The sequence below is a fragment of the Passer montanus genome, unplaced genomic scaffold (assembly GCF_014805655.1).
Source record: "Passer montanus isolate IOZ18808 unplaced genomic scaffold, ASM1480565v1 scaffold53, whole genome shotgun sequence".
In the NCBI taxonomy this organism is placed as follows: Eukaryota; Metazoa; Chordata; class Aves; order Passeriformes; family Passeridae; genus Passer; species Passer montanus.
This window is the reverse complement of record NW_024370263.1, coordinates 4,952,128-4,964,346: the sequence shown is the minus strand read 5'-3', so window position 1 is coordinate 4,964,346 and position 12,219 is coordinate 4,952,128. Positions and strand designations below refer to the sequence as shown.

At 57.2% G+C, this 12,219-nt stretch overlaps 1 long non-coding RNA gene across 1 annotated transcript; it reads left to right on the top strand.

The window, feature by feature from the left end:
- The first annotated feature begins 3,182 nt into the window (after nt 1-3,182).
- LOC120509744 lies at nt 3,183-12,152 on the top strand. The gene is made up of 3 exons (XR_005629328.1): nt 3,183-3,264; nt 10,935-11,135; nt 11,517-12,152. It is a non-coding gene; the product is annotated as an uncharacterized LOC120509744 (long non-coding RNA).
- The last annotated feature ends 67 nt before the right edge of the window (nt 12,153-12,219 follow it).

Genomic DNA, 12,219 nt, shown 5'->3' with positions numbered 1-12,219 from the left:
TCAATCTTTGATGGCGCTCACTGCAAAATTAATGCAGGCAGGCTGTCAGGGAATGTATTCCTCCCCTCACCTCGGCAGGGAGAGCAGCGCGGTTTTGTAGGACAGGGCCTTATCAGGAGTGGGAAATGGATGTAAAACCAGCCCAGATCTCATTAAAAGGCTGTAATGAGCTGCAGACACAACGAGCTGGGCCCGCCGAGCTCGGGGCTCTGCCACATCCTGCCTGTGCCCCCACGGGGAGGGGACACGGGGGTGCTGCCGAGGGGTTTGGGGTCCCTGGGGGTTTCTCAGCTTTGGGGTGAGGTGGGAAGTGCCTGGGAAGGGGAATTTGCACCAGGGTGGGATGGTGGAGATCCCTGGCACCCCTGGGGTGCCAATTTATTTGGAATAGTTCAAAGCACAGACTTTAAAAAAAATTGAAGAGATCTTTCTATTGGAAAATAACACAGAGAGTATATATATCACAACAAGAAATTCAACTGGAACAAAAAATATATCTCGGATCCCTCCTTCCCAAACACTACATGTTCTTAAATATTTCATTTCAGAAACATCAGAAATGCAAACAGAAACATCAGAACATTTCAGAAACATCAAAAATGCAAACAGAAACATCAGAACATTTCAGAAACATCAAAAATGCAAACACTCGTTATTCTGGATTGTAATCCAGGACTGGGGGGAGGCACGGGGGGTGCTGAGAACCATCCCGGAACCCTCCCAGGGGCTGCTCCTCCTCGGCTTCTCCAGGGGGGAAAATCCCTTCCCCAGCCCTGGGAGCAGCTGGGACCGAGGGACAAGGGGGGAAATTCCTTTCTTCTTCTTTTTTCATGGTTTGTTTTTTTTATCCCAGCACTTTCACCGGGGGGATGAATCAAGGATGGCTCCTCTGGCTTGGGTTTGGTGTTTTCTGAGGCTGGGCTGGAGGGGTTGGAGGTGCTGAGGAAGGAGTGGGATCCAGCTGTGTCCCTCAGAGGTCCCGAGGGAGAATCCCAGGGGTGTTTTTCTCCTGCTCCAGCCTAAACCTTGGCTTGGGGTTTTCTCTCCTGGAAAAAGGAGATGGAAACTCTGTGGTTCCCAAAGTTCTGGGACAACCTCTCTGGATTCAGCTCCCGTCCCTCCTCCTCCATTCTCCTCCTGCTCTTTTCTCCTCCCCATCTTTTCCCAGCGAGGAGCTGCCCTGGGAGCCTGGGGGTGGATTTGGGGTGCTGGATTATGGATCCTTTCCCACCTTTCTTGTGTTTCCAAGAAGGAAATGCCTCCTAAGCCCTCGGTGGGAGTGATGGGCAGCACGTGCCAAGGATGAGTTGAAGTCCCTGTCACATTCCAGGGAGGTCCTGGAGGCAGATCCATGGGGATCTGTGGCCAGGCCAGCTCGGGGGGAAGCAGCTCAGTGAAAAACGCTGCCCTGGGTGCCTGAGCTGCCACCAGTCCTTTGAATTTAACTCGCTGGAGCTGCTCAGGGAGGGCCTGACCTGCTCCTGATTTATTTTTCCTGTATTGCAATTGGTGACAGCAGAGTTATCCAGAGTTTTTGTGTGCCAAAACTCTGAGAATTTATCCATTGCCACTGGAACTCTTTTCATCCTTCAATGAATATACAATTAAATATATAAATTACTATAAAAAGAACAATATAAATTAATGTATAAATTAAAAAAATATAAAAATGAATATAAAATAAATATATAAAATATATGTAAATATATAAATAGATATAGATGTGTATATACATAAATGTAAAAATGAATGTATGAATAAATAAATAAATGAATGTATGAATGAGTATAAAAATGAATACATAAATAAATATATAGCCCTCCCTGCTTTGATCCACTGGAGGATCTGCCAGACTGCCAAACTGTACTTCCAATTCCACAAAAAAAATTCCAACTGGCTCTTTTTATTTCTGAAGAGAGGCTAAAAAAAGGAGAGTGGAAGTGCCAGGGATTTAGAACAGACAAGAAAAGCAGGTGTTGCTTTGTTTCCTTTCTGGAAAGCCACTTTTAGATCTGATTTTCAAATTGCTGCTGCTTTTTGTGAATCTCCAAGGAAGGTGTCAAGACAGATCAGCTTGAAAGTGCCTGCGCTGCTCTCCCCAAGTATTTTGCATAAGTGAGGCAATTCTTTTGCTAAATAAAAACACAGAGTTGGGCCTGGAAGAGGAGAAAATGTCCATCAAGGCTGCAGCTGGTGCCAATCAACACCCAGCCCTCGGTGCTGCAATTCTTGCCTGGCTGAAGGCAGGGAAGAGCTCCATCCTTCAGGGATTTCTGTTTCCATCCCCCCGGGCAGGGTTTTCATGGAGGGGTTTACCTGCAGCTGGGGAAGAAAATGTTGTGGGGAAGTGGTGAAATCCAGCTGGAGGAGTGAGGAACTTTGCTCCTCCAGGGCTGAGGCAGCGAGGTCCTGGCTTGGGAAGGGCTGCCAGGCTCTGGGATCTGCAGGAATCTGGGGGGGGCAGCAGCTCCCACGGCTTTTGGGGGATGCTGCAGGTGAGGAGGGTGTGGGATCTTAAAGCCCATCCCAATCCACCCTTTCCATGGGCAGGGACACTGTTCACCATCCCAGGCTGCTCCAAGCCCCATCCAACCTGGCCTGGACACTGCCAGGGATCCAGGGGCAGCCACAGCTGCTCTGGGCACCACCACCCTCATCAGGAGGAATTCCTTCCCAATACCCCATCCATCCCCACCCTGTGCCAGTGGGAGCCATTCCCTGTGTCCTGTCCCCCCATCCCTTGTCCCCAGTCCCTCTCCAGCTCTCCTGGATCCCCTTTAGGCCCTGGGAGAGGCTCTGAGCTGTCCCTGGAGCCTTCCCTTCTCCAGGTGAACATTCCCAGCCTGGCTCCATCCTTGGGAGCCTCCTTGTGTCCCTCTGGATCCGCCCCAGCAGCTCCAGGGGCTCCCTGAGCTGGGGGCGGCTCTGCAGGGGGGGTCTCACCTGGGATGGGATGGGATGAAAGGGGGATGGAAGATGAGGGTGGCAGAGGGCTGGGGAGCAGAAGAAACACGGAGAGGGGACGGGCTGCAGGAGAGGACGAGCGCCCGGGTCCCGCTGTCCCCCCGGCCGGGGCAGCGCCAGAGGGGGGCGGCTCCTCGGGGCGTGTCCCCTCCCGTGTCCCCTCCCGTGTCCCCTCCCGTGTCCCCTCCCGTGTCCCCTCCCCTCGCCGTCCGCAGTGCCGCCGCCGGAGCCGCGCAGCGCGGCCGTGCGCGGGGAGCGGCCCCGGAGCCCGGGACCCCCGAACCCGGGACCCCGGCCCAGGTAAGGGGGGACCAGGGGTCCCCCGGCGCGGCAGCGGGGATGGATCAGGAGCGCCGCGGGCTCCGCAGGGACCGGGATGGGGATGGGGATGCGGCTCTGGGGGTCGGGATGCTCTCCGGGGCTGCTCCTCGCCCCCGCACCCCGGGGAAAGTTGCGGCACCCGGAGGGTGACACCCGCACGCCGCGGTGTCGCCCGTGGGTGGCAGCGGGTCCCCGGCGGGGCGTGGGGCTGGCAGCGCCCGTGGCTGCGGGGCTCTGGGTGCTGCCGCTCGTCCCGGCCGTGTGGGACAACTTTGAAGCGTGTTGGGCATTTGCGGGGGTTGAACCCCCCAAAATTGGCTTTTTACCCCGTCCCCGGTGGGAGCTGCGGTGGCACCAAGGCTGAGCCTCTTCCCAGAATCCTGGCAGCGGGGGGATGTGGGGAGAGCCCTGACCCTGCTGCTGGGACATTTTGGGGTGCTCTGCTCCCTGCTGGGGCTCTGCAAGGGCATCGCTGCCCGGCCGGGGCGGCCCGCGGGCTCTGGCAGCGCTGCTCCTTTCCCAGCAGGGACCAAAGCGATGGAAACGGCTCCAAAACCTTTCTGGAGTAGCCTGGAGCCTCCAGGAGGCAAAACCACCTCGGCAATGAGGCTGCTGGAAGCTGTCGCTCCCAGGGCTGGGTTCTTCCAGAAAAGGCACCTGAATCTGTTCTTGCTGGTGTCTTTCTAATAACTCTGGTTATAAGCTGGAGCAGCGATTTGTCTTTGTGTGGTGATGAGCGCTCCTTCATTTCCCTGCTCTGAGCACAGGCAGCTGCCCCGGCCGTGCCTCTGCTCTGGGCTCGGGCCATGCCACGCTGCTCCCGGGATCCTGGGGGTGTGTGTGGGTCAGCCTGATCCCCCCTCCCCATGAGGCTGCAAGAAAAAAAACCAAAAAAAAAAAAAAAAAAAAACCAAAACAAAAAAAAACGAGATAAGGGCTCCAAACACGGCCAGTTGGCTCCGGGGATGCAGAGATGAGAACAGATGAACCATTTGCTTTAATTACTGGTATCAAAAGCCCAGGCTGCAGCTTAGCCTGAAAATAAATATTGTTAATGTTGTGACACTGGGCTCTATTTGATGATGCATCATTCATCCGGGAGCGATTGAGCGAGCTGCGAGCTGCTGCTGCTGCTGGAGGGCTGACTCAGACCTGCCTCGGGGGTTCCGTGGGGAGGGCTCAGCCCGGAGCCCTGGGGCTGATCCCAGAGCTGTGGGGCTGATCCCAGAGCTGTGGGGCTCATTCCGTAGCCGTGGGGCTCATCCTGGAGATCTGGGGCTCATCCCGGAGCCCCGGGATTCATCCCGGTGCCCATCCCAGAGCCCCGGGCTCATCCCGGAGCCCTGGAGCCCATCCCAGAGCCCCGGAGCCCATCCCGGAGCCCCGGGCTCAGCCCCACTGGCGGCCCCGGTGTCGCTGTCGCATCCCGCGGCAGGGCAGCTCCTCAGCAGCCTCGGGCAGCGCTGTGGCACCGCCGGGCGATGCGCTGGGCGCTGCCGGCCGTCACCTGCAGGGTGGGAACCCAGGAATGCCAGCCCCGCTATTCCTGCTCGCCTACAAACCCCGTCCCCTGCCCGGAGCCGGCTCCAGCTCCTCTCCCTGCTCCTTCTCATTCCCGTCGCCCTGCCCGCCTCTGCCAAAGGCGTTTTTTGGTGTGGATCCCCCTTTGTCAGCGAGGGTGACAGCCCGGAGCCCACTGCGGGGCTCTGCGCGGGGTGGAGCATTCCCAGCTGCTGGAAAACTGCTGCGAGTTCGGAGGGACTTGTGGCGGGGGTGCCAACGGTGGTGGCAGCAGCGGTGACCCCTGGGCCAGCTCGCTGGTGGCCCCGGCTCGGTGCCCCGCTGCCGCCCGCAGCCCGGTGACGCTGTCACTGCAGTCGCTGCTAATTAGCGCTGAGAGTAATGAACCGCTCCAGGTGGTCCCAGCCGAGCCCGCAAGGGCTGGGAGGGGAGGGATGGAGGGATGGAGAGAGGGATGGAGGGAGGGATGGAGAGAAGGATAGAGGGATGGAGGGAGGGGGCTCCGCTTCCCCAGGCCGGGCTGATGAATTCCCCCGCCTTCCTCAGGCCGGGGAGTGGCTGCGGGTGAGGCCGCGCTGGTTGATAAAAGGTTCCCCGGTGGGGGCAGCGATTCCCTTCTCCAGCCCTGGCAGGTTTGGATGCAGCGCTCCGGGTCTGGCTCCGCGAAACCAGGTACGGAGGGGATGCGGGGAGGAGAGAACGGGGAAAACCGGGAGCCCAGGGCGTGCCAGGCTGGTGCAGACCCTGGGCTGGTGGCTGCCTGCTCCTCCTGCCCTCGGGGATGCTGACAGTCCCCACAGCCCCTCTTGGCTCCTCTGCCCCAGCCTGGGGACGCCACCCCCGCTGTCCTGTGGGTGACACCACAGCCCTCCGCCACCCCTGGGGCACCTCGTGGGGACTGTCACCCTCCCCTGGCAGCCAGCAGGACCTGCCACCACCGAGCTCCCCCGGCCGGCGCTTCCCAGCCTTTCCCGGGGCCGCCCCTCCCGCTGTCCCTGTTCGAGGGTCCCTGCTGGAATTCTGGTGGCTCCGGCCACGCTCTCTGTCCCTGGCATCGAGGGTGCCATGTGCCCGAGCCGTGCAGGGATCTTCCCGTTGCTAAGCAGCTCCTGAGGAGCGATGGCAGCGCCGGGGTGGGCTCAGACCTCACCTGGATCTGCCCCCGGGGCACAGCTGGATACACCCAGGAGTGGTTGTTTATTTAATTTTTTTGGCCGTTGTCTTTCCTGTAATTAATCAAGGGGAGTAAATCCTTGTGACAGCACCCTAACGGTGTTTGGCTTGAGAGGGAGCTGCTGGAGGAAATGTCAACGTGCTGCTTAAATAAAATTGACTGAGTGCTGCTCAGCTGCCTTGGGACGCAGCTTCGTCTGGAGGATGACGGGGGGCTGGGAATTCAGGGGGAGTGGAATGAAGGCAGCTCTCAGCACCTTGTGGGAATTTAAAGGCAGAAGTGCCATTACCAAGCCAAAAGGAGTTGGTGTTCCCAAAGACTCCCAGTGGCTGTGGTGTGGATTCAACTGGAGGGCACTGGAGGCATCGCTTTGCTTTTCCTGTCGCTGTCATCTGTGGGCTGTGGCCGTCACACTGAGCTTTAATTAACTAATTAGCACCACACTGAGCAGGGAAGTTGTGGGGCTGCTGCTCCCTGCGAGGGTTTGGTGTGGAGCTGAAGGAGGAGGTGACCCCAGGGATGTGACTCTGGGTCCTTCCCAAAAGCTGCATCCCCAGGGACCCTCAGCTCCCGTGGGGCAGTCGAGGGTCTGATCCCACACCGTGGCTGTTGGAGGATGTGGGAGCACACAGCCGTGGCTGTGTCACCTGGGGTGACACCTCTGGGGCTGTCCTGTCCCTTGCCCAGGTGTCCTGGAGGAGCTCCAGCCCCAGCTGAGCTCTGCCTCCCTCCCTCCTGCTTTGACAGGAGAGCCTGGGGCTGCTCCCCCAGCACCATCCCTCGGGCAGCTTGCCCAATTTTGCCCGAACTTTCTAAAGGAATTCCACGTGGGATGAGACAAATGCTGGAATTTTGGGCCTGGAGGGAGTTTGGGTGTGTGGGACCCTCCGGGGCTGGGCTGTCCTCCTGCCCCTCCCTGTCGCCTGCTGATCACCTTGCAGTGTTCCATCGCTGCTCCTGCCGCTGCTCCTGCCGGTGTTTTGGGGGATATTTTCCCTTTTCCCCCTTCTGCAGGTAAATCCAGCAGTACCAAATCCTGCCTGGAGCCAGAGGACACTGAGGACCTGCTGCCTCTCCCTGCAGCCATGAGAGTGCTCCACAGGGAGTGGTGTGGGGTGTGCAGTGGGCAGAGTCCTTTTCCTGGGAAGGGACCAGCCTGGATGTGGGGTGTGGTGTCTCTGCCAGGTGTCTGGGCAGGATTTGGAACTCCCTGTGCTTTTCAGCCCTTCCTGGGTGCCAGGCAAGGAGCAGGGCAGGATCTGCTGCTGGTGGACTTGGGAGATGGCTGGAAACGTCCCCAGGAGGGGTTTCCAACCAAATTTGGTGGTTTGGGATGTGTGCCCTGAGTGGTGAGGAGACAATTCCACCCTGGCTCATCCCAGCTTTGGCATTTGCTCCTCACACTGCTCATCTGGGGGGTCTCTGTGGGTCCTTGCCACCCCAAAATGAGCCCCATCAGGCAATTCCATCCTCATCCCCTATTTCCCATCCCTGGCGCCAGCTGTGGAGAACAAACCCACTCTGGTGCCAACATGCAAACCCCACCATCCCAGCAGAGAATCAGGTTGGATCCACTCCACTTCCCAACCTCCTGCTTGCTGATGACACCCAATAATCTCCACTTGGCACCAGGGCAGCAGCTTGGGCTGCTTGGTGGGGTCTGGCTGCTGCTCCGTGTCCCAGGTGAGTGAATGGTGCCCAAAATCTGCATTTTTCCACCCGGATTAATCACATCGGGCTTTGTCAATGGAAAAATTACCTCATCATTGGCACTGGCAGGTGGTGAGAGCAGCAGACTTATTCAATATTTAAGAAAGCTGCATTGCAGAGCTCAGGAGGCTGGAGGGAGAAATAGGTTGCCTGTGTCAGTGTCTGCTGCTGGAGACAATCTCTGCAGGCATCGGCTGGCAAGCGTGGAGCTCGCTGCAAAAACCTCACCCTTTCCCTGGGAGCTCGGGAAAGATGGGATTTTCTCTCTTCTCCCCGGGTTTGGCATTCCCAGGTGGCTCGAGGGGTGCCCTTTGTGCCCGGCTCCCTGCAGGTGTCCAGCCGGGGGTGGCTCCGGTCCCTGCAGCGCCCTGGGGTGGGATGGGCTCATTCCATGGGCATCCCGCTGCCTTCCCAGCCCTCCCACGGCTGCTGGAGGGTGAAGGGACCTGCCAGCTCCTGGCACTGCCCCTGCTGGCTGCTGGCACTGCCCCTGCCAGGTTTGGGTGCTGGAGGTGAGCCCAGGAGTGAGAGGGACCCACGGGAGGTGTCCAATCCCGTTTCATTAAAGCCTGGCCAGGTCCCCGGGCTCTGTCACAGCAGCAATGGAGCAGCGTGGCTGGAGTCATGTGGCCCTTCCTCAGGGCCAGGAATTGAGACCTCACTGCTGCTCCTTGCCGTGGTGCACTGGTTTATTTGGTTGTTCTTTTGCGCTGGGTGATTGGGAATTGCACAGAGTGGTTTTTATGGTGTACTGAATGGGTTATGTTCCAGAACATGGGTTGTTATCCCTTTCCCCATCACATGGGGTTCCCTCACCCACCCCAGTCCCCCCTGGTGGTCCCTGCCTGGGTGAAGAGACCCTCCCCTCCCCTCGCCTCTCCTCACAGTATCCCATTGGCTGTGGGCCTGTTCCTCTGTCCCAAATACAAAATTCCCTGCCACCAGGGAATCCCCTCCTTCTCCCATGGGTTTGTCCACCTGGTGTGTCTCTTGGAATAAAGGAGAACATTTCCCACGTGGAGAGGAGCACTTCTCAATCTTTTACTTTGTCTGGGAATGATCCTGTGGGCCCAGGAGTGAGAGGGACCCACGGGAGGTGTCCAATCCCGTTTCATTAAAGCCTGGCCAGGTCCCCGGGCTCTGTCACAGCAGCAATGGAGCAGCGTGACTGGAGTCATGTGGCCCTTCCTCAAGGCCAGGAATTAAGACCTCACTGCTATTCCTGGCTCTGCCCGGGACGTGCCGCCTCGGTGCCGGCGGGAGCTGCCAGCATCCCTGGGAAAACCTCGGGATGAGGCAGCTCCTCCCATCCCCACCGGCACCAGGGCAGCAGATCCGGGACCCTTCGGGGGCAGCCAAACCCTGGAAGGTCTTGGCACCCTCCTAGGTTGGGATATTTCCGTTTCATTAAGGAAATGCTGCTGCATCCCATCGATCCCCACTTGGATGGCCACATCCTGGTGCCCAGGAGCCAGGGTCTGGCAGAGGGGAGGGGAAGAGCCACCCTGAGCTGTTATTTTGTTCTCTCCCATGTGCTAAAAATGCTGGAAGAAGCATTAGGGCAAGCGGGGGTAGTTGCTGGAAGTAATGCAAAGTAGATTTTCCAAATCTATTATTTATAGGTGGAGAAAGGGATTGTGTATTCCTCCAGGAGCAGCAAAAGCAGAATAGAACACTCGTGGCCTCGCTCTTATTAGCACAAAGTTCCATTTGGACAAGAGTTTTCCTTCCTAATCCCTCTTGGCTAGGAAAAAACAGGGATTTTCCCCTCTTTTCCCCAGCTGAAGGGTTGGGGTGGACATTCCTGCCCGTGTGACCTTGGGACAGTCCCTTCCCCTCCTGCATCTCCCCAAAACTGGGTGGTGGCATCGTGGTGCTGCCCTTGCTCCCTGCTCAGTCTGTGCCCACCCCGGGACCCCCGGGATGTTTCATTCCCAGCGGGAATTCCGTGCTGCACTGCGGATTGTGGAGGTGGTGGGGGGGACTGAAATGAACAATTTCCTTCGTTAAGTGACCTTGTTAATCAGAGCCTTCTGCTCTGGCACGGGAACAGCGCTGTGTGAACCAGCAGAGCACTAATTACACACGTGCTCCGCTTCTCCCGCTTTTCCAAAAATACTTTTTTACATCCCCAACTTTTCCATGAAGCCAAGGTGAGCCTCAAGCCCCCACAAATCCTCAGGGAGTGATGAGAAACTCCTGCAGAACGTTTTTTCCTTTTTTTTTTTTTTTTTTTTTTGGGAAAGTTGGGTGTTTTTCCTGGCTTGGAGCTGGGGCAGTTGTGCAAGCTCCCATTTTCCATCATTTCCTCGCTATAATCTCCCCAGTTTCTCTGCTGGAGTTTTGCTGGAGCTGCTTTGTGCCCTACAAAGGTGCATTTACCAGCGTGGGAAGAGCTCTGGACCTGCTGGGATGCTGATTTTGGGACCTGCTGGGATGAGGGGAACTGAGAGGTCCCTTCCAGGCAGGGAGGAAATCCAAGGCAGCGTCATCCCAGGGCAGCAGGATGGGGAGGTGAATGACCCATGGGCTGGGAGCAGCCTGCTTGTCCATGGCTGGACTCTGCAGAGGCATTTTTTGTGAATTTTTTAGCTCTGCTGCAGGCAAATCTATCAAATCCCTGCTTTTCCCTCAGATGAGGTGATGGATCATCCCCATCCCCCTGCACTGAGTAGGAGCAGTGGGTGGAGGGGCAAAACCCCTCAAGAAATGGGAATAAAGCAACAATCAGGCTGTGGATTTGGCATCCATTGGTATTTTAAGGAGAAGGGTTTGAAGAACCCTCTGTGGATGAACCTTTGGAGAGGAGGGGACAGATCCCCCTGTTTAGTCCTGGTGCTCTGTTTTCCCTCCTGGATCCACTTGGTAAAAATTCAGTAAACCAAAATGGGAAAGGAGGAGGTCTTTGGTTTTGTTTTGTTTTTTTTCCCAGAGGGAATGTGGTGTGGGAAAGGACAGTGAGGCGTGCTGGAATTTGGGGAGAAAGTTTCCTTGTTCGCAGCTGTTTCTCTGGAATGGACCCCCCTCTTCCCTCCTGCCTCTGAAGCCTCATAATTAATGTGAGGTTGGGGCTTCATTAATTACATCCAGGCTGTGCTGCCCTCCTGGGAAGGAGGTGACTGGAGGCTCCTGTGTCTCAAGATCCAGACCAAAGTGACATTCCTGCTCCAAACCCTCTTAATCCCCCGAACAAATCCTTTCCCAGCGTGACTTTTAGGGATTTTTTTTTTTTTTTCCCCTACAGCCTGGCTGGAATCTCCACTTCTTCACGGGCACCTGGGAGCAGAGCGGCTGAAGTCCCTGCCGTGCCAGGCTGGTGACACCCCGAGGGGCTCTGGTGTCCCCAGCCTGGTGCCCCTCGGCGGGCGATGACCGACGCGGTGCTGGGCGGCTCCTCGGACCCGTGGATGTGCCCCAGTGACAGGACCATGTCCCTCCGAGCCAGGTGACAGCAGGGCACAGGCACGGCCCCGGCGTGGCTGGGGACACCGCTGTTCCCCGCGGGGACACCGGGAGTTGCTTCGGTGCTGTTGCACGGGGACGTTTTGCTGGGTTTGCTCCTCAACGCCCTGAGCCACGTGGTGGGGACAGAGTGTGCAGGGACCTGGGGCTGTCCCTGTGTCCTGTCACTGTGATGCCACTCTGGAGCACGTCTCCAGCCTGGATTGGGGCTGGGTTTGGTGCCTGGAGGTTTGGAGTTGCTCTTTCCATGGGGAGGGACCAGGAGTTGGGGACTGTCACCCTGAGGGGGGAGGTGTCACTGGCTGGGCTCTCCTCATCCCTGCTCTCTCCTGATCCTCATTCCCTCTTTCCCTGTGCTTCCCAGCAGTGAGAAGGAGCAGTGAGTATCTTTTATTTTTCACTTAGTCCTCTTTTCCTGCTGCTTTGATGGTCTGGGAACAGGAAAAAAAACTGGGTTTTGATGCAAAAAAAATTAAGTTTGGGAAGTGTCACACAGGGTTTTAACGAACTTAAGGCTCAAAGCCATGTGGGTCTGTTAATCCAGAGGGGAAAAGAGCCAGGAAAGGTCTTTGGATGAGCAGGAAGGTGAGGAATGTTTGCCTTTTGCACCCCTGAGTGGCAGACGTTACCCTGTCACCAGGTTAGCACTGCCTGACACCCAGGCTGGGAGAGAGGATCTTTGGGAACGATGTTAGAGGGACAAACACTCCCATGTCTGGAGAAATGTTCCCAAAAAAAAGCCACCCACTCCTGCGCCACCACCCCGGTCCCGTGGCTGCCAGGCAGACCTGGAGCTCCAGGGTGCCAAAGGAAACGTGTGAATAATGGGAATGGTTCTGAAAAGGAGTTCTCCCTCTGAATGAAACCAATATTCCCACATGAAACCCCCTAAAAAGGGAGATCAGAGCTCCCAGCCAAGGGTGGGGGCTCATTGCAGGCTGGATGGGGTCTGGAGGATGAGGAGATAGGCTGGGTTTGGAGGATGGGGAGGTGGACTGGATTTGGGGTCTGGAGGATGGGGAAGTGGGATGGGTTTGGGGTCTGGGAAGGTGGGCTGAGTTTGGGGT